This window comes from Vicugna pacos, chromosome 15, assembly GCF_048564905.1.
Source record: "Vicugna pacos chromosome 15, VicPac4, whole genome shotgun sequence".
Classification (NCBI taxonomy): domain Eukaryota; kingdom Metazoa; phylum Chordata; class Mammalia; order Artiodactyla; family Camelidae; genus Vicugna; species Vicugna pacos.
This window is the reverse complement of record NC_133001.1, coordinates 42,352,672-42,373,328: the sequence shown is the minus strand read 5'-3', so window position 1 is coordinate 42,373,328 and position 20,657 is coordinate 42,352,672. Positions and strand designations below refer to the sequence as shown.

General features: G+C 46.2%; 1 protein-coding gene across 4 annotated transcripts in view; it reads left to right on the top strand.

Annotated features, from left to right (window-relative positions):
- SLC4A1AP (solute carrier family 4 member 1 adaptor protein) overlaps positions 1 to 20,657 on the top strand; it is a 50,011-nt gene that overhangs the window by 21,100 nt on the left and 8,254 nt on the right. The window contains exon 15 of one of the 4 annotated variants that reach the window (XR_012059145.1): positions 13,763 to 16,583. The exons of the other annotated variants lie outside the window; for them this stretch is intronic. The gene's annotated coding sequence lies outside the window, so the exon portion shown is untranslated. Of the gene's footprint in view, positions 1 to 13,762; positions 16,584 to 20,657 lie in introns of those variants that run through there. 4 annotated transcript variants of the gene reach the window in all.

Sequence of the window (20,657 nt, the reverse complement as noted above, 5' to 3'; positions counted from 1 at the left end):
CTAAATGTTCTGAGAGCAGTGGGTTTGGTCCTGTGTCTAGAGACCCTGAAGGCAAAAAGGACTCCAGAGGCCAAAATAAAATATAAATGTGTAGCTTGTACAATTAACGTTAGTGGTCAGTGCACTTGATTCAAAAGACCTGCACATGAGTCTCAGCTTCCCTTTGCTAAATAGGACTTTGGGGACATGACTTAAATTCCCTGAGCCTCAGTTCTGTCATGTGTGAAGCAGGGACAGTAATGCTTCCTGCTCTTTGAACCTCAGATTTGTTCCAGGATCGAATGAGATCATGTTGATGGGTGTGCTTCACGGGGCTTTGTAGATATGGTAGTTGTTATTCATTACAAAAAGGAGACAAGTCCTGACATCTGGGCTGACTTCTTGTCTGTGAGAGAGGAGACTGGATTAGATCAGCGATTCTCCACTGTAGCTGCATATTAGAATCACTTAGGGAAATTTTTAAAGTTTTTAATTGTAATGCTTGGATCCACGTCAGATTAATTTAGTCAGAATCTCTGAGGTGATCCCTTTTAAAAGCACTCCAGGTGATTTTAACGTGCAGCCCATAGTGGAGAACCTGTAGAGCAGAGTCAGCCAAACTTTCCTAATAACGGCCAGGTATTTTAGGTTCTGCAAGCCACACAATCTGTCACAACTACTCAACTCTGCTAAGGTACAGACGGCAGAGACAATACACAAATGAATGAGTGTAACTGTGTTCCAGTAAATATCTACTGATAAAAACAGGTGGCAGGCCAGGTTTGGCCTAACCCCAGCTCTAGGCTAATTCATCTTCAGTGTCTCATCTGGCACAAGATATTCCTTACAACATCTTTAAGATATTTGAAAAGTTTCTATTCAAAGGGCTAATTATCCCCTTGTGAACTATATGGGTTGTAGTTTTGTGGTTACCAGAGATCAAAGTGATCCATTCTCCTTTTCACAGAAACAAAAGGAAAGTTATTAGTCATTACAGAAAACATTGTTACAGCAAGAACACAACTGGTTAATTGTAAGCAAGGTGTGCCCGGACAGCTCTCCTGGCCTCCCAGGAATTCTGTATCATATCTGCCTCCATATTTAAAGAGCAATGGGAAGCCACAGGGGTGTTAGTGATGGTGAAACGGTCAGATTTGCGTCTTTAAAGGAACACTCAAGCTACAGTGCGGAGGAAGGATGAAAGAGGGTGAGAGGATGCAGGAAGACCAGTCAGAAGTTTGCTGCAAAAGTCCAGGTGAAAGATGATGGCAGCTTGAACTAAGTGGAGATTGAGATGCAAAGACAGAAAGAGGTCCCTGCAATATTTTAACAAGTAGAATGGCTAAGGTCAAGTGATGGATTGTCTGGGAGTGATGGGGAAGGAAGGCTGAAGGGTGATTTCCCAGTTGGCTGGCTTATACATCTGAATAGGGGAATGGCATCATTTGCCGAGATGAGAGGATGCTGGAGGAGGAGAAATTGTCCATTTGGACAAGTTGAACTTGATGAACTCCAAGACATCTAAGTAAAGATGTCCAGAAAGCAGTTAGATACAGAGGTCTGGATCTCAGAAGAGGGCCCGAGAAAGGTTTCAGTCTTCTACTGGGTGAATCTGAGTCAGGTGAGCTTAAAGACCAAGTGGCAGGCAGGAATTTTGCAGGTAGACCTCTGTCTTAGACAGCTGGCCTTCATATCTTTGGTATTGGGAACAAAGTTTTTCTTGGCTATGGGTACTCATTTATTCGGGGAAAAGTAAAGTAAGTGCCACAGTGAGCAGCATTCTGGAAAGAAAAGGTCAGGAGTATGTATTTAACATTAAAACAAATCTCTTTGACTGCTTTAGGAAATTTCTAAGGATTTTTCACGGTGCCTGGTATATGTAGTAAGTGTTGAGTGCCTGCTATAAATATTTTTCCCGGAATTGTCCCGATCTAGGAGAGGAAGTATGAAGTCCCATTGTCTCCTTGTCGCCCAAGCCTTTACCCATCACTACTTCACTGGAACTGGATGGAGTTAGCTCTTTGGGAAATATGACACAATTCTCATCAAACTTTGAAGCTATTAGCCACAGCCTGGGGATGTGTTGCTTTACCATTGAAATACTGCCACCTCCCGGATAGGGTGTGACAAGTGACCAGCAGCTGTGGACGGCTTCCTGAGTGTAGGAGCCAGAAGGAAGCCTGCCAGCCCTGTGGCAGTCAAAAGCAGGAATCCAAACCCCTGGTGGGGCTGAGTTCCCATACAAGGTTTGGTTCAACCCTGTTTGACCAAACAGCCTAGACCAAACCAGGCTTGACGAATTGCTGGGAAATGACATATAAGTCTCCTTAACCTTTGAAGGGTGGGTCACAGCATCAAACTGGTATGATGTGTTCTTGTGACAGGCTGCTCTTTGATCCTGAGGTTCCTCACTTGTTGTGGGCAGAGAACCATTTTCAAGGTTTCTTCTCGGCAATCTGAGTAGGCTTTGCCTGGCTTTGATTTTAGAGGCTTAGCACAACCACAGCCTGGATAGGACTGAGACTTCTATTCCATGTGAGACCAGAAGTCTTTCTTCCCCAGGAGGACCTGGCATTGGTGACAGGTTTGAGGATTCAGCATGTGATGAGGGGACAGTGGTTTCCACGGAGGGTAGCTCCACCTTCTTCGTCCCCCAAGTCAGTCTTAACAGTTTCTCCATGTAGAGGTTTTAGGATTCATTCCTCTACATTGCCCACTGCCCTGACCCAAGCTCCCCTTGCCTCTTGACTCCTCACACACCTCCCACCCTCTTGTCCCTGCCTCATCAAGCTCTCCTCCACACATCTGGGTTATCCTGAAATGATCACTGAGCAGAACCCTTTGCTCTGAAATCTCAAAAGATTCTCCATTATCCAAATTCATTCGAGGCTTTAAAAATCCCTTATCATAGGGTTCCTGTACTTTTGGATCATCATAACTCATCCCCATCTGCCCTTGTGCCTTTCTGCCACTTGACCAAGTGTACCCGATATTCTGGTAATAGATTATTTGCCCCAAACACAACTTTTTCTTTTACTTCTTCCTATATGTTCCATCAAACCTTGCTGTACATGGCCTTGAGCCTCGGTTTCCTTGTCTATTTAACAGACAACATAATAGCTAACTCATAGTATCGTGGAGCTATCTATTAAAACCTTTAGCCATGCTTCACACATAATCCACTCCCCAAAATGTAGTTGTTATTAGTGTCATTGTGGTCTTCCTTGCCCATGTCTGTCTGCTGGGAAGATTCTACCCATTTTTTTAAAGTTCAGCTTGAGTCTCACTATCTTCAGGAAACCCTGATCCCCTGGATGTCACTAATCTCTCATTCCCCACCAGCTCTACAGCACTTTATTTCTACTTTTGTGGTAACCCTTGCTCAGATGGCCTGATACCTGTTAATTATATGTATGCTTGGTTTATTTATGTTTATGAACATTATGAGTTGGGGACAGACACTATCTTATTTTATACCCCACCTGCACCCCGTGGCACCTACTAGTTCACAAAATAGGTGCTCACCTAACTGTTGCTTTACATGAGTCAGGGTTAGAGGTCAGCTTCTAATCCTGGCCCTCCCTACCTTTGGGTTTTCTGGGCAGAGAAGGGACCTTAGAGCTGCTTTCATCTCCAGAACTTATTCCAGACGAGCTGGACAATCTAGGAACTAACCATTTTAGCAGGGTTAATGCAGATAGAAGCCTGGGTTCCTGTCCTATTTGGGGCAAAATCAGGCAGAACTACCTCTTCCCGTCAAGGAGCTCCAGACTTCAGCAGCTGGCTTTAATTTGGGCTTTAAGTCCTCTGCTGGCCCTGGAAAATCTTGATCTTGAGGGTTGGCTGTGGTTTCCTCAGACTGTCACGCACACCCCTTCAAGTCAATGCAGCTGTGACAGAGAATGGCCACAAGAGGGCAGTAAAGACCTATCACTATGCAGCAACTTGCAAGTGGGGCCTTTTAGATGACAAATGTTTCAAAGCAGAAGATAGTAAGAATCAGTGAAGAAAAGCAGGATTCTGAAGGAGTTCAGGGCAGCAGGCGATTCAGGTGACCAGTGTCTTTGCAGGCAAAGACCTGGAAGCAGCAAATTAGGTCTGGTAAGGCCCAGATGGTGCTCCCCAAATCTCTTCCCAGCCTGTTGTTTCTAGTGCTTAGTTTCACCTGGAGAAAGTCATTCTCCAGTCGTAATGCAAATATTCTATAGAGGAGTTTGGGCATTGCCTATTCATTACTTACAGTCTATTACAGAGGATTTTTTCACACCTATCCCTCCCCTCACTTCCCATCTTTATTGAGGAATAATTGACAAAATTGTATATAATAAAGGTGTACTTAATATTTTGATATATCACACTCATTTTGAAAATCCGAACTTCCAGTCAGTTTTAAAAGGTAAAAAGAAGAGATATTATCACCTTTGTTTAGGGAAACTGAGGCCCAGAAACATGAAGTGACTTGTCCAAAGGCATGCCAATGCCAAGATCATAGTGGAACCGCCTAAAGTTTCTCCGATTCCAGATCCTTTGCTTCTTCCTTCTAGTTTTCAGTTGTTTGTTGTAAGTTTTGTCAGTTTCAAGAGCAAACACTACACCTGCTTCCTCTTTTTGTCTCTGAGTGGTGCCCCCTTAATCTTTAGGACTGTGAGTGGGAGTGTTGTCTGAGGCTCTGCCCCTTAGGAGTTGGGTTCCATGATCTCTCTCTTACCCTCCCTGATTCAGTAATTCTGTGATTTGGAGGCACAGCCCTAACAACGACAGTGGTGGCCCTGAGTGATCCTACTGGCTGAGCATTTCAACAAGGGCAGCCACTTGGCTGCCAGCCTGTGAAGGTCCATGGTTAGTAATGCAGGGAGGGTGGAGGACAGTTGGACAGTTTCCCAAAGTGTGCTCTAGTATCCCTGGCGTTATGAGAGTTGACTTTAGGGGAGGAGGATGAAAATGCTTAATTTTAGCAGTTACACATAAATAGACATGTTATTATGTATACAAATACACACATACATATTGTTATGTAGTTATATATTAGAATGAGGTCAATTTTTAAAGTGAGTTTATTTAGGGAAAAACATTAAGTAAATAACAGTGTGGTGAGATGCAACAGGACCCAAAGTGTGAAGCAGGTATACAGTGAGTGAAGTTCAAGGAACTGTGGTGAGGTGGGAAGATGTTGTAACCAGAATCACAAAACTAATTTCAAGTCTGGCCCTGTGACCCTTAAGCCATGTAATCCTGATTAAGTCACTGACCTTCAGTAAGTCTCAGTTTTCTCATCTTCTAAGTCAGAAAATAATTCTTGCCCTCCTTAACTCAAATGAGGATAAATGAAAGCATGCTGCAGCCTGGAAAAGCTCTGTGCAAGGATCCGGTGGTGCTAATTTCATGATTCCAGGTTTTACCAAGGTCTATGCAGGACCTCTTTTTTACCACCCCAGAGGATACCTTCCAAGCTAGTGTCCATTTCCCAGATCCCAAGGACTGAGTCCAGTTCAGTTTATTGTCCACACCTGGGTCTGCCATTCTGAGGATGGGGAAGGTTTTTGGAGAAATCTTGGAATCAGTCTGGGAACAAGTCCCAACACGTCACTGTTTGCTTTGTCATCCTGAGTCGATGACCTCATACAAGGAAGGGAGGGAGCAGAAGGAGCTGTTCTCTTCCAGATACCTAAGGAGGCTTCTGACATCTACTGTTTTCCTTGTCATGAGAAGAGCAGGCGCCAGGCTGCGATTTTTAAGGTCTGAGCTAATCCTGGAAGTGAAGGAGAACAGCACCTCCCACAACTGGCCAGACTCTGCTTCTTGGCGAGCTTTCTGGAGCAAAGGCCAGAGGGGGCTGCAGTGGGCACTGGAATCCAGGCTGTTGCCCCTGCTCCCTGGAGGGGCTCCAGAATATACAACCTTGTTCCCGGTTCTGACCAGTCTTAGTGCTACTCGGGTGAATGCTAAGGATTGGCATGTCTCTCAGGGGAAAAGAGCCTGAGACTAAGACAGCTCCTGGATTGGTTCTTGGTCTGGTCCCCATGGGACAGCCAATTAGGGATGGGTTGACAGAGGCTTCAGTGGCCCCTGTGTCATCTTCATGTACTCCTACATCTTCACACATTCACAGTATTCAATGAATACTTTCTGAGCACCTAGTGTGTACCAAGCCTTTTGGGGTAATGAAGCAGCCATGTGTATCAAAAAGCTGCACAGGACCTTCAGGTCACCTTTTTTTTGTTTTAATTCAAAAGGATTTATTAAAAAACCAGTAAAACACTACTACATTATGACACTGTCACACTGGGCTTTTAGCACAAGACTTGCTCTACAGTATGGGGCGGGGCATAAAACACAAACTGATTTTGAAGCATAGCAATTAAGAAAACAATAAAAGCAAATTTCTTTTAATGAAAACTCAGAATTAAACTTCAGAGAGACCCAACATCATACTTCCATTCAGGTGCATGATAGAAAAAATTTGGTTTGAACTGCTGTTAGCAGGTGGCAGGAGCCACCTTCAAATGAATCTTCAATTTGGAAAATACTGCCTCACCACCTGTTGGGGATAAGTTGTAAATGAATAATTTAGTATGGTTTGCAGCTAGTTTGATGACCACCTCGCCTGGCTACTTTCCCGTAACCACGCTACTGGTCGCCATGATCACCGTATCCACAGTAGTTGTTGTAACCAGTGTAGTCATACAGAGTCACCTTTTTACCACTGGGATTCCTTCTGTCATTCTTACCCCACCCCTGCTACTACCCTGGACCTAATTAATGTTTAAATAAATTATTTTGTAAGCCAAACAAATTGCATTTTTAAGATAACCACTTCCAAGATTTTTGTAATCAAATATTTATGTAACTGCAAATAAGTGCTTCTGACCCGCACGAAATAATAACTAGCATGACTACACTGAGTTAGTGTTCCAGTCAGACAAAAGCAAAGAAATTCAGCAGTTGAGCTATCCTGTTTATCCTGGTCGGGCTTTTTAAAATTTAAAGAGTAGCTGGCAGACTACTGGAGGAGTCAGTTCAAGGTTTTAGAGGTAGTGACATAACAGCTGGGTTTTGAAGGATAAGCAAGAGTTCACAAGCAGAGAGAAAGAGGTCGCTGTAGGCAGAGGGGGGCAGAACCATCCAGGTGCGGGGCCCAGCACCTCCATCCCTGGGCTGATTAAGTGGATCAGGCTGTGGCTTGAACTCAGAAATTAATAGAAGCTGGGGGGTTGCAATGGAGCTAACGAGGGTGGAGACTAGAATTAGGGATCTTACAGTTGAGTGATTTAGTCTTATCACGTCATGGTCCTGGAGAAACTGAGGCAGGAAATCCTGTTGGAGTCCCTTTGGTTCCCAAGAGCAGGAGGGAAAAAGACAGCAAAGGACAAGCCAAAACTGTGTCCCAGTGCTGGCTAAACCCTGCTTCCCACCCTGGCAGCCCCTCCCCTAAGCTCCAAGAGCAGACCATTTTTCTGTGATTTTTTGGCTCATCTTTTAAATGTTCCAGAGTTAGGACAGGCTGTGCCATGGCTGAACAAACCTGTTGAACAAATAAACAGGCAGGCTGTGGGGCCGGCAAGTCTGTCCTGAGCCTGGACCTCGGCTTCTTCCTTTGACCACGAGAGGTGGGAGCATGGGACTCTTGGGGTCCCTTCCTGCGCTGTGATCTAAGCAAACTGCCCACGGAGAGGAAAACTCCAGAGCTGCCAGGTCAGAGGGAGCCTCCTTCCTTTTCACTACATGGTGCAGCTAAGGGCTGGGAAAAGGGGGATCTTTTCACGGCAAATGCTGAAACCGAAGGGACCCATTTGCTTATTCACTCATCAGATACCGAATGTCTGATCTGTGCTGGGTTTTATGCTGACCCTTCTCTTAAGGAACATACCAGGAGTTATAAAAGCTCTAGCTGAGGAGAGAAGGTCACAGTTCCTGCACACACCAAGTTCTCACCCACCTCAGGGCCTTTGCTCCTGCTGTTCCCACCATCTAGGCTGCCAAGCCCTCCCTCCTTCTTGTTCTTCAAGCCCAGCTTAAGTGGCATGTCCCCAGTAAGGCTTTCCCTGACCACCCTACAAGTGGTAGGCTTCCCCATCTCTCCCCGTCGCTCCTGCCACACTCCATCACCCTCATAGAATTTATGGCAGTTTGTAATTATATGTCTGCCCTTCATTTAGTCATTTATTTTCCTCCTTTTGACTTGAGTATAAGCTGCCCGAGAGCAAGAATTCTGTTTGTATTTTTCACTTCTGGACCCTTGGCAGCATATACTTGTAGAATATGTGAATAATACTTTGGCACGTGCCAGATTTTTTACATAGATTCCCTCATTTAGTTCTCTTGACGATCTTAAGGAAAAGGCATTATTTACACTTTGGAGTGAAGACAGATGTCCAGAGTGTCTTGCAGTTGGCAGGGATGGGTTTGAACCTCATCTCAAAGTTAGGGCTCTTTCTACTTCACTGCACTGCAGGCCAAATGACGTGAGGCCCTGTGCCTGGCACTAACGGCTTGCACTTCTTCTTCTTTTTCTTTTTCCTTTTTCTTTTGAAATAATTTCAGTTTACCAAAAAGCTGCAAGATTAGTACAAAGTACGAAGAACTTTATACTCCTCACTCAAGTTCACCAGAGGTGAACATTTTGCTACATTTGTTTTAATATTTCTCCTTGCATGTGTTTTTACATGCTTATGCACGCATTTTTACATGCTTATACTTTTCTGGACTATTTTAGAGTAAGTTGCAGACATTATGCCTCTTTAACGTTAAATATTTCAGTGTGAATTTCTCAAGAACAAGGACATTCTTTTACATAAAATTGAAATCAGGGAATTTAAAGTTGATATAATACTACTATTTAATGTACAATCCATATTAAAATTTGTCTGATTGTTCCAATAATGTTATGTTTGATGATTTTTCCCCAGTCCAGGAGCCAGTTCAGATCACACATTCTTTTTAATTTTAACTCCTTTTAATTGTTCTGTATCTTTAGTTTTTAATTTAAAACAGTTCCTTAGCTTTTGTTTTTCTTTTGTGACATCAGTGTTTTTCGAGAATCTAGGCTTGTCATTTTGTAGAATATCGCTCACCTTGGGTTAGTCTGATGTTCGCTCACAACCAAATTCAGGTTAGGCATTTGTTGGCAGGAATCTCACAGAAGTGATGCTGTGCATCTCAGTGCATTGTATCAGGAGCCAAAATGATGTCTGTCTCAGTATTGGTGACATTAACTTGCATCACTTAGTTAAGGAGGTATCTGCCAGGTTTCTCCACTGTAAAGTTATTGTTTTTTTCCCTTTGTAATTAATAAGTAATTTAAGAGGAGATCCTTTAAGCCTGTGAATACTCTGCCCTCATCAAACTTTTCCATCCATGGATGATTCTTGACTGAATCAATGATTAGTATAATGATTGCAAAATCAAGATCTTGGTTTTCTGATTTTAAAGCTAGTGTCTATATTTCAGAATAATAGCATAGGATGAAAGGGAGGCGGGAGAGCATGAGACATCTGATTCTATAAATAGTTTCTCAAAGGTCTGTTATGGAAGGTGGAAGGTGACTGATACTGACTTTTGTTAACCCTACTAAGAAAAAAAAACTGGAGAATCAGACTGGATTTTAAACAATAAAAGCTGTTACTTCCTAATGAAATAGTTATTTCCCCTTATCCAGCACTTACTAAATCCCAGACTCCTTACCAACTGGTTAGCAAACATGATTTCATTTGGCCCTCATAACCAGTCCATGAATGAGTATTGTTATCTCCAGTTTATAGTCGAGGAAACTGAAACTCAGAAAGGTTGAGGCATTTGCCTAAAGTCGTACAGCTAGGAAGTGGAAGAGTCTGGATTCCGACTAAGATCTGCTGGGTTCCAAATCTAACTCTTAGAGGGAAGGCACTCTGGATTGTGTCGTGACATTCAGTCTCAACACACATCCCTGCCAGTACTAGTACCAGTTTTCAACAAGTTCCCAGCTTATGTGTGAGATATGCTCCCAAAGTGAATGTTAAGCCCTAGGGCCCGAGTCCTGCAAAGAGGCTGGTGAGGTCTCAGTGCTGAGATCTTCTGGCCTCGACCAGCTGGTCCTTGACCCTTAGCAGCCCCCTGGCTGGTGGCCTGAGAGGACCTCCAGCGGTTCTGCTGCCGCCCCCTTCAGCCCAGGTGGCTGGGCCATCCAGACATTGACTCAACAGTTCCCCTTGCCTGCCCAGCATTGCTGCATCTCCTGTGCTTAGAAAGGCAGGAAACTGAACTCTGGTATTTTAGAAAGTCTTTCAACAATGAGCTTGATTAAAAGGGGATTTTCCAGTTAACCCTGGAGAATTTCAGTTAACCAATGACTTATTGTATTCTAGTTCTTTGAAATGTGGTTATCTATGTTCATTGTGTATTTAGGGTAAATCTCATTAACCAGGCAATTCAATTAAACAGGATTTCCCTAAACAGGGAAATCCTAAAACTACCATTTAGTATAAGCCATAGAACTAGAGAATAACCATATTGAAAAGGCTTTGGGGATCATTTAATAGGATTCTTCATTGTTCAGATAAGTAAACTGAGGCCCAGAGAGGGATGTAACTTACCCAGGGTCACACAGCTCATTACTGACATAACGGTAACTAGGAACTTCTGGTCCAAAGTGCTGTCTGCCACATCAAGAATAACTACAGAGCAGGAACTCTTTATGCCCAGGGTTACCTGCAGGCTGAATTTAGCCTGCAGCTGTGTTTTGGTCTGCACACTGTTTTAAAAGTTGGGAAGTTTCCCATAAAAACTCAAATTTGGTGTTTCTTTTGAAAAGCTGGAAAATCTGGCCACACTGGGCCTGATGGCAGTGAAGAGAGCTGAGTAGCAGCAACCCCTCTGGACTGGGGACATGGGGTTACATCCCACCACTCCCTGTCAGCATACACCTGGCTCACCTCACCCATTTCATGCCCTGCTGGTGCCTATAGGCACTGGAATCGGGATTCTCTGCTTTCTGGTGGAGGCCACTCCTTGGTTAATAAAAAAGAGGGCTGAAGTGGCCAGACTGAGAAACAGGTGAGACAATGAGGAATCAGAAGCAGTTGTGTTCAGTGCCAGGGTGCAGTGCCAGAGATGCTGGCTTGTCCGGGGAAAGCTCAGATCAGGGGCTAGAAAGAACTCCAGGAGCTTCTCATTTAGGTGAAAAATGTGAAAAGCTAAATAGCAATAGGAAAGAGAGCCCTTGGCAAGATAAGATGCACTGGCGAAGTCAATGGAACAAGCAGGATGTACTAAAGCAGTTCAGATGGTCAAGGAGTTATAGTGGAGGTGGGTCTTGACTCAGAAGTTAACTTATTCTAAAGGATGGAGAGACTATGGGCAGAAAAACCAGCCAGGAAGCTGCTGCAGCCATCAGAGCTGAGAGCTAGGGTTAGGTGGATGAGGTGGGAAAGGGGAGGAAGGGATAGATGCCAGAGAGACATCCCAAAGCAGGGATGGATGGGATTTGGTGCCTGCACGGAGGTGGGAGGAAAGGGAAAGAGTCATAGCTGATGGGGCCCTTGTGTCTGGGTGACCAGGAGAATATCATGCCCCATACAGAGAAGGGAAGCCAGGAAGGAAAGCTGGGTGGGGGAAGATGAACTTTAGATATGTTGAGTTTCAGATAACAACAGGTCTTACTATCATCCAGTGGGCAGTGTAAACTGGGATTGGAACTCAAGAGAGATCAGAGCTGGTAGCCTAGAGGAGAAAGCTGAAACCAGAATGGATGAGATCCCCTCCCAAAGGGTAGAGGACAGCTAACTGAAGGCAATGTGATGAACCCTGGGTAACTGCCACCCTTAAAAAGGCGCAGAGGAGGAAGAGGAGGCAACAACAGAAACAGAGCAGAGGCATGAAGAGGACTAAGATGGTGTATCACTGTAGGAGCTTAGGAGAAGCTTAAGAAGAGAGAGCCTCTACAGTGTCAGAAAGCGTGTCCCAGAAGTCAAAGGAGAGTGGACTGAGAAAAGGTCCCTGAACTGGACAATTAGGGCATCATGCTGAGAATGCATATTCAGGCCGGCACTCTAGAGACATCCCATAGGGCTGGGAGAAAGAAAGACATAACCAGAGGGCACCCTAGGGAACATGGAAGGCGGGAGGGAGACATCAATGATGGAGGGCCCCCTTGCAGCACCTGTGGAAAAGGGAGCTCTGAATCAAGATCAGCCAGATTTCAAAGGCTGATTTCCCATGTCAGCTGCTCTGTATTTGCCTGAGGATGGCCTCTTGACTTCTCACTCATCTTTCTGGAGATAGCTCTCAACTCTTTCTTATTTAGGGCTCATTTTACCTGTTATTTAAAAAAAAAAATTATTGGGTGCTGTCCACTCTTAGGGGAAACGACAAGGTCTGAGTGATTCAAAAGAAGTAAACTAGCCCATTCCCTTGACAGAGAAGGTGCCTCTGCTTACAGCACCTTGTTTGGCCCCACAAGGTAAGCTTTATTATCAGAGTTCCTTTCATGCAAGTGAAGCGGAGGCTCAGGAATGTCAAGGTACCAAAGCTACTGAGTGTTGTATTCAACCCAAGTCTCTCCAAATGCAAGTGCAGAGTCCTTTCCACTGCCAGGGTCAGGCAGGCCCAGGAAGCCAACCAGGATGGAGACCCAGGGGCACACCCCTACCCCCAGGAAGCACTTTATAATCTGCCCTCCCTTTGCCCACTTAGGGGTGAAATCTTGCAAATATAGTCACATTGAGTAAATATAATGAGGCCTATCCAGGGGAGGGAAAAAGAAGGGAGTAGTGAGTCTGACTGGGAGGAAACTGGCAAGAGGAGACGGATCTATGGATACTCAGGGCCTTTGAGTTGGAGCTTTTAACCTGGGGTTTGGGACACCTAAGTTCTCCCGCACAACCCTGACCTTAGAAGCAGAATTGAAGTGTGTGGGGGTGGGGGTTGCCTGCAGATATTTTCTGGACAGAGGGTGAATAACTTTCATCAGGCTCTCAAAGGGGCCCTGGTCTCCCCCAAAAGTTGAAAACCACTTACGCGGAAGCATCAGCAGTCCCCTTGGTGGATCTGAGACACACTGGTATAATTTATACCCATCCCTGTCATTTTTCTAAATCCTTGCCTAGAAATATATTCTAGCTGGACTCTTTCACCCAGCAGAGGGGGGATGTCCCTCCTAAAAGCCTCTTTTTGGGTAGGCGTGGCTGAGTGAGTCCCTGCAGAAGGGTCGAGTCCCAGCTTCCAGGGGGCGGGAGGGGGAGGCTGCGGGAGCCAGAGCGGATGTCACGGCTTACCTCAGAGCCCGAATTAGAAGGCTGAAAAAATCACAGCAGGAAATAATGTGGTGCCTAAAATAGAAGCATCAACTGGGAGAGAGGCCGGGGAGTAGGTGGCATTTCAGGCTCCCGCCGCGTCCTCCCCAGCGGCTGCCTGACAAGTGCGTCGGAGGCGTGTGGATCTGCAACGCGGCCAGAAAAGGCCAGAATAGGCCAGAAAGGCCGAGACTGCATTTCTCTTAGGGAAGGAAAGGTGCCCAGAAAACAATCACTCTCATTGGGGGAGAAGGGGTCCTGCTGCCCTTGTCACTTCCCCCGCTCCTCCACTGTCCCCCGCAACCTCCCCAACCCCCCTTCCTTCTACCCTCCCCCACTCCCCTCTCCTCCCCCAACGTCCCCTCTTGTCTTCCTCCTCCCTTACCCACCTTTGGTCTCTCACCTTCCCCACTGCCTCTGTGCCTCTTCCCAATACCCCTCCCCCACCTCTCCTTCCCCAAAGTCCCCTCCTGCATTGTCACCAACACCAGCGCCTCCATTTCTACCCCTCCCACCAGGCCCCGCCTCTCTGTTCCAAGCCTCCAGACTGCAAGGCCTTGGTCTCCAGAAAGGAAGCTGCCTGGAGGCCCTCACTGCCTTCCTAGACAATCGAATCCAAGGTTATTCTAGGAGCAACAGCCCTCAAGGTCAGCCTCCCTCTGCCTAACTGCAGTAACTCCTCCACTGGCCCTGACTCTGGCACGGACCCCACCTCTGTGTGACTGCCAGGGCCTGGTGCCTGAGGAAGGGCCAGCAGGCAGGGATTCCTTCACCTGGACCCTCGCCTCAGGAGGGATTGAGAGGAAGCAGAAGCTTTGCCTGCAGACCTGGGCTGGCCCTCCTTCCATGGCTGTGTCTGTAGGGAAGACCTTCAGAAAGTTCCCTGACTGGCTGTGAGGTTTGCCAAGCCACATGCCCACTGAAAGCAAACAGCCATAAAATAGCCCATTCTTATGGAGCATTTATGTGTTCATATCAGTTGACCTAATCCTCACAATCCCTAAAGTAGGTACTTTTATCATCCCATTTTACAGTTGACGGAGACAGAAAAAGGTAAATTGACTTGGCCATATTCACAGAGCTAGTGGGGGAAGGGCCAGAATTTGGGCCCAGGTGGTTCTGACTGCAGGTCCTACTGAATTTCACCCACCATTGCTCTCAGCTGAGTGCCCTTCGACTCAGCTTTTCTTTCTAAAAAGTGAGTTTTGTTTTCTCTTCACTGAAAATTAGCATAAGGTATCTGAGAGTCTAAGCATGATGAGTGCTTGGAGATTTCCATTTAAAAAAAATCAGATATTCTTATTTTTACTTTCCGGGGTGTTCTCCCCCCAGCTGTTGCTCTCCTGAAAGCAAGCTGTCCCATTTTTGCCAGTCTCAAGTGCTGCGCGTCCTCGTGGCTGTGCCGAGTGGAACGGGCGTTCATCCGTGTTCCGGCGCACGGCCCACGCGCGTGCCTGCGCCACTGACTCCTTCCCGAATCACGCCTGTGTCACTCTGGGGTTAATGGCTTATGATTTGCCAAACAGAATTCTCAGGAAAGGTATGTGGCTAATGTGGCTTCACACAGGCTTTGTTCCCTGAAGGCTGGGAGTTACAGGAATCATGGTAAGAAACAGTGGCTAAGGTTGTGGGTAGGGGGCTACCCACAAGTAATGTTGGAATGAAATAATAATATAGTTGACATTTATTAATCCTTACTACCTGCAAGGCTTTGTGCTACGCATTTTGCAGGAATGATCTCGTTTAAGTGATACAATAACCCTATGATATTAGTACTATTATCACTTGATAGAAAACTTGAGTTCATGTAAGGCGCAGGGGCTGGGGTTCTGATGCACTGAGCCAGAACCAACTGCAAATTAAAAGGGGGTGCTGGCTTTTCCAAAGTGACATTTTGGTCACTTGTTGAAATGGACAAGTTATTTTATTTTGAGCCAATGGAGGGTAAAAATGCAGTGAAAATAGGCCCTTATATTGCTGGCAACAGTTTAATTCAAATAGTCTTAAAGAAAGCCATTTGTTTACATGTATCAAGAGACTTAAAAATGTTCATACTTTTTACCTTAGAGCAGTTCCACTCATGGGAGTCTATCTAATCCAAGAAAACAAATAAATGAAAAAGTAATATTTGGCATTATGATAGGCAAAATTTGGGCATGACTTAAATATCCTTCAGTAAGGGTATGATTAAATAAGTCATGAAAAGAATTATGACTATCTCATGCTGGAATATTATAGTGTCATGAAAATGGTGGTTATGCTATCTATGGTTATGTTAGAATATTGGGATTAATGTGATTTTTCTTTTTCATTCTTTCTTTAATGTGGTTTATTTTTTGTAGTACAAGTTATATTTCTGTAAGAGCTGGGAAACGGTTGGAAATGATCAAAAGAATCTGTTTCCTTTCTCCTCTCTGGACTTGAGTTTCTACCTCTATAAATAAAACAGTTAAACTAGAAGTTGATGACTTCTAAGTCATCCCAGTTCTAATGTTGTGTATTCTCTGATACATGCAAATGGCTCTTTTTGTTATAGATGCAAAGCCAAAATTCAGTCTTCAAGCTAAAAATGGACAAATCAGACTAGAACCTATTTTGTGATCCTGAGCTCAGGTTATGCTTACATGTGTCAAAGCCTCCATATTTATCTGAAAAAGAAGAAAACAGAATGCTGTCTGAATCAGCATAGACATACCTTTAGGCTCAGTGTTCCCACTGGGAAGTCAAGGGCCCCAGACTTGGGGGTCCTGGCACTGGGTGTCTAAGCAGTGACTTCCCAGCTCATCCCAGTGTTGAGGGGTTATCTTAGACCAGCTCCCTCATTCCCCTGCTATGAGCTTGTTACATGGAGACCAAGTAGGAATTCTCTGACCCTGGGAAATAAGTGAGGCTAGCAATCAGGGGAAGCATGTTGTAAGTTCATTGACCTGGAGAAGCGTGTGTGTGTGTGAAGGGAAAGGCCTGGAAGAATGCCACTCTGCTGGCACAGCCTTCGTCAGAGCCCTGAAAAGGGCTGAGTGGGCTCTGACTCAGCTCTGTGACTCACTCCCCGTGCTGCCGTCTCCATGCTCTGGGTGCATCCTCTGGACCATTTCAGCTCAGCCTCCAGAGGAGGAAGGCAAGATTTGGGCCAACACCTCCGGATGACTCACCCTGCTGAGCTGGAAGAAGGGGGCCAAACCCCCCTCTCCTGCACCCCTCATCAAGCCCTGCCTCCCCGGCGGCTGCCATGCAGCCCCAGACCTCATGCTTAGGTTATGGCTGCTCTACGAGAGGCCCCCACCCAGGCGCTATACACCCCTACTCAAACTGCCATAATGTCCTTGGTCCCTTCACCTGTTGTCCCCTGTGCTTCTTGTGGGTGTCTGAGGTCAGCTTGTAAGGCTCTCCCAGATTGCTTGGAGAACTGGAGCAGGGCAAGCTGGGAGGCTGTTTCCCTAGTTCAGAGGAGAGCAGATGGTCTGCCTGTGCAGTGGCTCCTGGGATGGTGTCAACCCTGAGAAAATTGTATATATTTACTCCTGTCAAGGGGTCGGAGTGTTCTCTTTATGGTGACTGGAGCCAGGCAGTGGGTGAGATGGGTCAGGGAAGAGGGAGGGACACTGGGGACACCAGCCCTTAAGAACCAATGCAGGTTGGCCCTGCAACAATAATACCCTCACAAGATGGCAGGTCATAATGTTAAAGCACCAGCTGGCGTGACCTCCGTCCCTGCGGACAAGACCCTGTGAAGGAGACAGGTTACTCTTGCCTCACAGAGGCTCAAGGGTGACATGACCTAAGGAGACCCCTAGTCCTCCCTCCGTCATGGTTCCTCTCCTCCTTCCACCCAAGGCGGGGCTGCACGGGTCACCACCCAGGAACTGAGGACACAGCCTTGGCAGGCAGCCAGCAAGTGGCCTCTTGGGAGAGTTCCAGGAACCTCCAGTGGGCCCTGGCTGCGGGCTCTGGGAAGGGCTGGGCTCCCTCAGCCCTTTTAGCCTTGGAGGATGGTAGAGGGGTAGGGTTTCCAGATAAAATATGGGATGTCCAGTTAAATTTGGATTTCAGATCAACAACAAATACTTTTTAGTATAAGTATATCCCAAACATTCCATGAGACATACTTATATTTTTAAAGTATTTGATGCTTATCTGAAATTCAAGTCTAACCGGTTGTCTGTCCTGTATTTTTATTTGCTAAATACAGGACAGACACCCATAGGAGTACCTTACTGCCCCTGCATGCCAGGGCTTTGGGGATTTTCTTTCATCTGAGGCAATGGTAAGACCCAGCCTGTGCATCCCTCAGCCTGCCCTGGGGCTGTATGCGGGGCTCAGGGTCAGCTGGGGAGACATACCCCATCCCTGATGGCCTTCTAGCTTCTGGCTCAGCCCAGCAGGCATTTAACCCAGGCTACTGTGGCCTTCCACGTGCCAGTGGTTCCCTGCTTGGGTGGGCAGCCCTCTGCCTCTGATCGTGAGGCCTAACAAGGGAGGGGATCAGGGCTCTCTGCTCTGCTCTGGCCGGCAGCATCTTGCCAGGCCTGGTAGCAGCCCTCAGCCAGCTGGCAGCTTGCACTGTGGGACCCAGACTGAGGACTGGAGGAAAAGGGAAATTGTAAGCTCTGCTTTGGGCTTAGCGTGGTGGAGTGTGTGTTTGTTCAGAGGCCTATGTTAGCCCTGGCCTGGGCTTTACAGAGTTCAAGGTGTTTTTGCATGTCTGAACTCATTTGACCCTCACCGTCTCCTGTCAGGTGGACAAGGAGGGTATTTCAGCCGTCTCCTCTGTTACGGATGAATGAACCGGGGCTGAGAGAGGTTCAGTCTTTGCCCAGAGTGACATCCTATCACGTGTGAATGGCAACTTCACCCTTGCATGGAGCCAAGTGGTAATGGGAGTTGACACTCTGGGAGAAGTTTCTCTGTTCCCACGGTAGGGGGCAGACCTGAGGCCTTGCTTTGAGAACCTGGTGGACGAGTCTACTGCCCTGCCCAGGCCAAAGGCAAGACAGACAGCTGGCAGCTCTCACTGGCGGACCTTGGAGAGCTTCCTCAGGATGCATCTTATCTCTACCCTCCCCAGACCTGGAGTGGGTGGCAGAGATCGTGGTGAGGACCTTCCTGGGGCAGCAGGACAGGGTACTGTGTGCTGAGTGAGGATCTGGGTCAGTCACAGCAGAGTCTCGGTGACTGTTGAACCAGGCTTTGAAGGAGGAAGACACAGTGATGTGTGTGGCCAAAACTGCATATGTGAAGAGTTGTGTATGTTTATTCCACAGGTATTTTCTGAGCGTCCACTACATGCCAGTCACCATTCTAGACACTGGGGATACGGCAGGATAGAACAAATACGCTTACAGAGATGCCTCACAGATTTTCTTCTCTTGCTTGTGAGCTGACTGTCTTGACTCCACAAATGGAGTGTTAAATTCAGCCCCTTTATCAGCTTCTAGAAAAATATCCTTTCCCACCAAACATGGGGTGGGGGTAGGGCGTGTATGTGGGGGGAGGGTCATTTTACTGAAGATTTATGAGGCCACGATGAGAGGCCATCACTCCTCTCACAGACTCTCACTCTGTGCATCAATCCTCAGTGTACATGACCCTTCTCCCAAGTCTCCCTTTGGCTCTTCAGCCATTCTGGTTTGGGGATGCACATCCCTCCCTCCCCCCTGATTCCCACCCCTGCCTCCCAACCTAGCCAGCTTTTCTCTTGCGGCTTTCTCCCAAACATCCAATCTTGGGAGGGAAGGCTTTTGGGTCATTCTCCTGTCACTGTTTAGCCTTGAAGGACACAGTCTCTTTCTGTAAGGCCCCTACTTTCTGCCTTGGGGATGTTGTCCCTAATCCCACTTCTATTTCTCAGAATTATTCCTGGGTGAAATGGCCTCGTATCTGAAAAGAATTGTTCTCAGAACCCTCCAGCACCGTGGGTCAGGTCAACCAGAGACACACTTGACAGCGACTTGCTCTCAGTGTTAGATCAGCCAGTGGAAGACCAAGCCCAGTGTGTTTATGGGAGGAAAAGTTGAGCTGCTCCCCTATACTTTGAATTTGGAGTTAATTTAGAACCTTGTTCTCATTCTTTTGTTAATAAAATTAAACAATAAACACATACTACCATCAAAAGAACATTGACAGCCTGTGTTTATGTGTTTATGTTGTGTCTGTCTCTAGTGCAACTGCTATGCAGATTTTTAACAAAATGAGTTTTCACTCAGTGTTGGAGAGTATGATAATCAAAACAAAAAGGGAGGGTGGTTTTTCCCCCTGTGTCTTTCATTCTTGCTCTTTCTCTTCCTTTTCTTTCTTTTACTTTTTTTTTTTTACACTTTCTCCCTTAAAACAGATGTTGACCCTTCTGTCAACATTGACCTTGGCCATCTCTGACAAGGCCAAGGGAGAGAAACTGGGTTCTAAGAAGGTCTGTGTTCACTCTGCGAAGATCCCAACCAGGAGCCAGGCAAATAGTCTTTTCATCCACTGTTCTGAGGGGCTTTGCTGCTCTGCCCCCACCCTCCCTGGAAAGGACCTCCTGTGTGACTTGGACACTTGAAACTGGTGCCTGGGACAAGATAGGTGTGAATGAGGAAAGCAAGCAGAGGGAAGAGGAAAGCAAGCAGAGGGAAAAGAAAAGAAGGGAAAGGAAAGGAATAGAAAAGGGAAGGAAAGAAAAAAAGGAACAATGAGACTAGAGAATCAGTGTAAACTTTGTGAGCTCAGTGACAAGGATGACATACACTGATCACTTACACATTGTAATTAGGAGTTGGATCTTTTGGCTGAAAGTAATTGAATCACAGCTGTAATTAGCTTGGGCCCCAAAGGAGATGGAGTTGGCTCACGTAAGCTGACTGTGGAGACAACAGAGAGGGAACAACTGGGTTCGTGGACACCCTCAGGACTCACCCTCCCCTCATGGGTGTTGGTTCCTCTGCAGCTCTCAGGGCTGGGCCAGAGAGGAGAGGGCTCCTCCCACCAGCTCCAGTACTGACATAAATCCCTAAGACATCTCGGCCAACAGCAGCATTCCAGTTTTCAATCATCAGATTTGGAAAGTGTTAAACTCTGATACTCTCAGCTATCGGTGAAGGAACAGGAAAGTGAGGACATTAATGCTCTGCTACCCTGCTGGAGGGGGTGTGAATTGTCCTAGCCACTTTGGGCGGACAGCTGGCGCTATTTATTATGATTTTAAATGTGGATCCTATTGTTCCGGTGATGCCACTTCTCAAAATCCAGACCAGTAACTCTCACACATGTGCATAAGGAAATACCGGGAAGGATATTATTTGAAGTGTTATCTGTGGCCCCAAATTAGAAATAACTTAAATGTCCATCTTTAAACCATGGTATATTTTATATTCTGGAAATATGGAAACTGTTAAAAAGAATGTAATATGTATTGACATCAACTCCTGAGGTATTTTG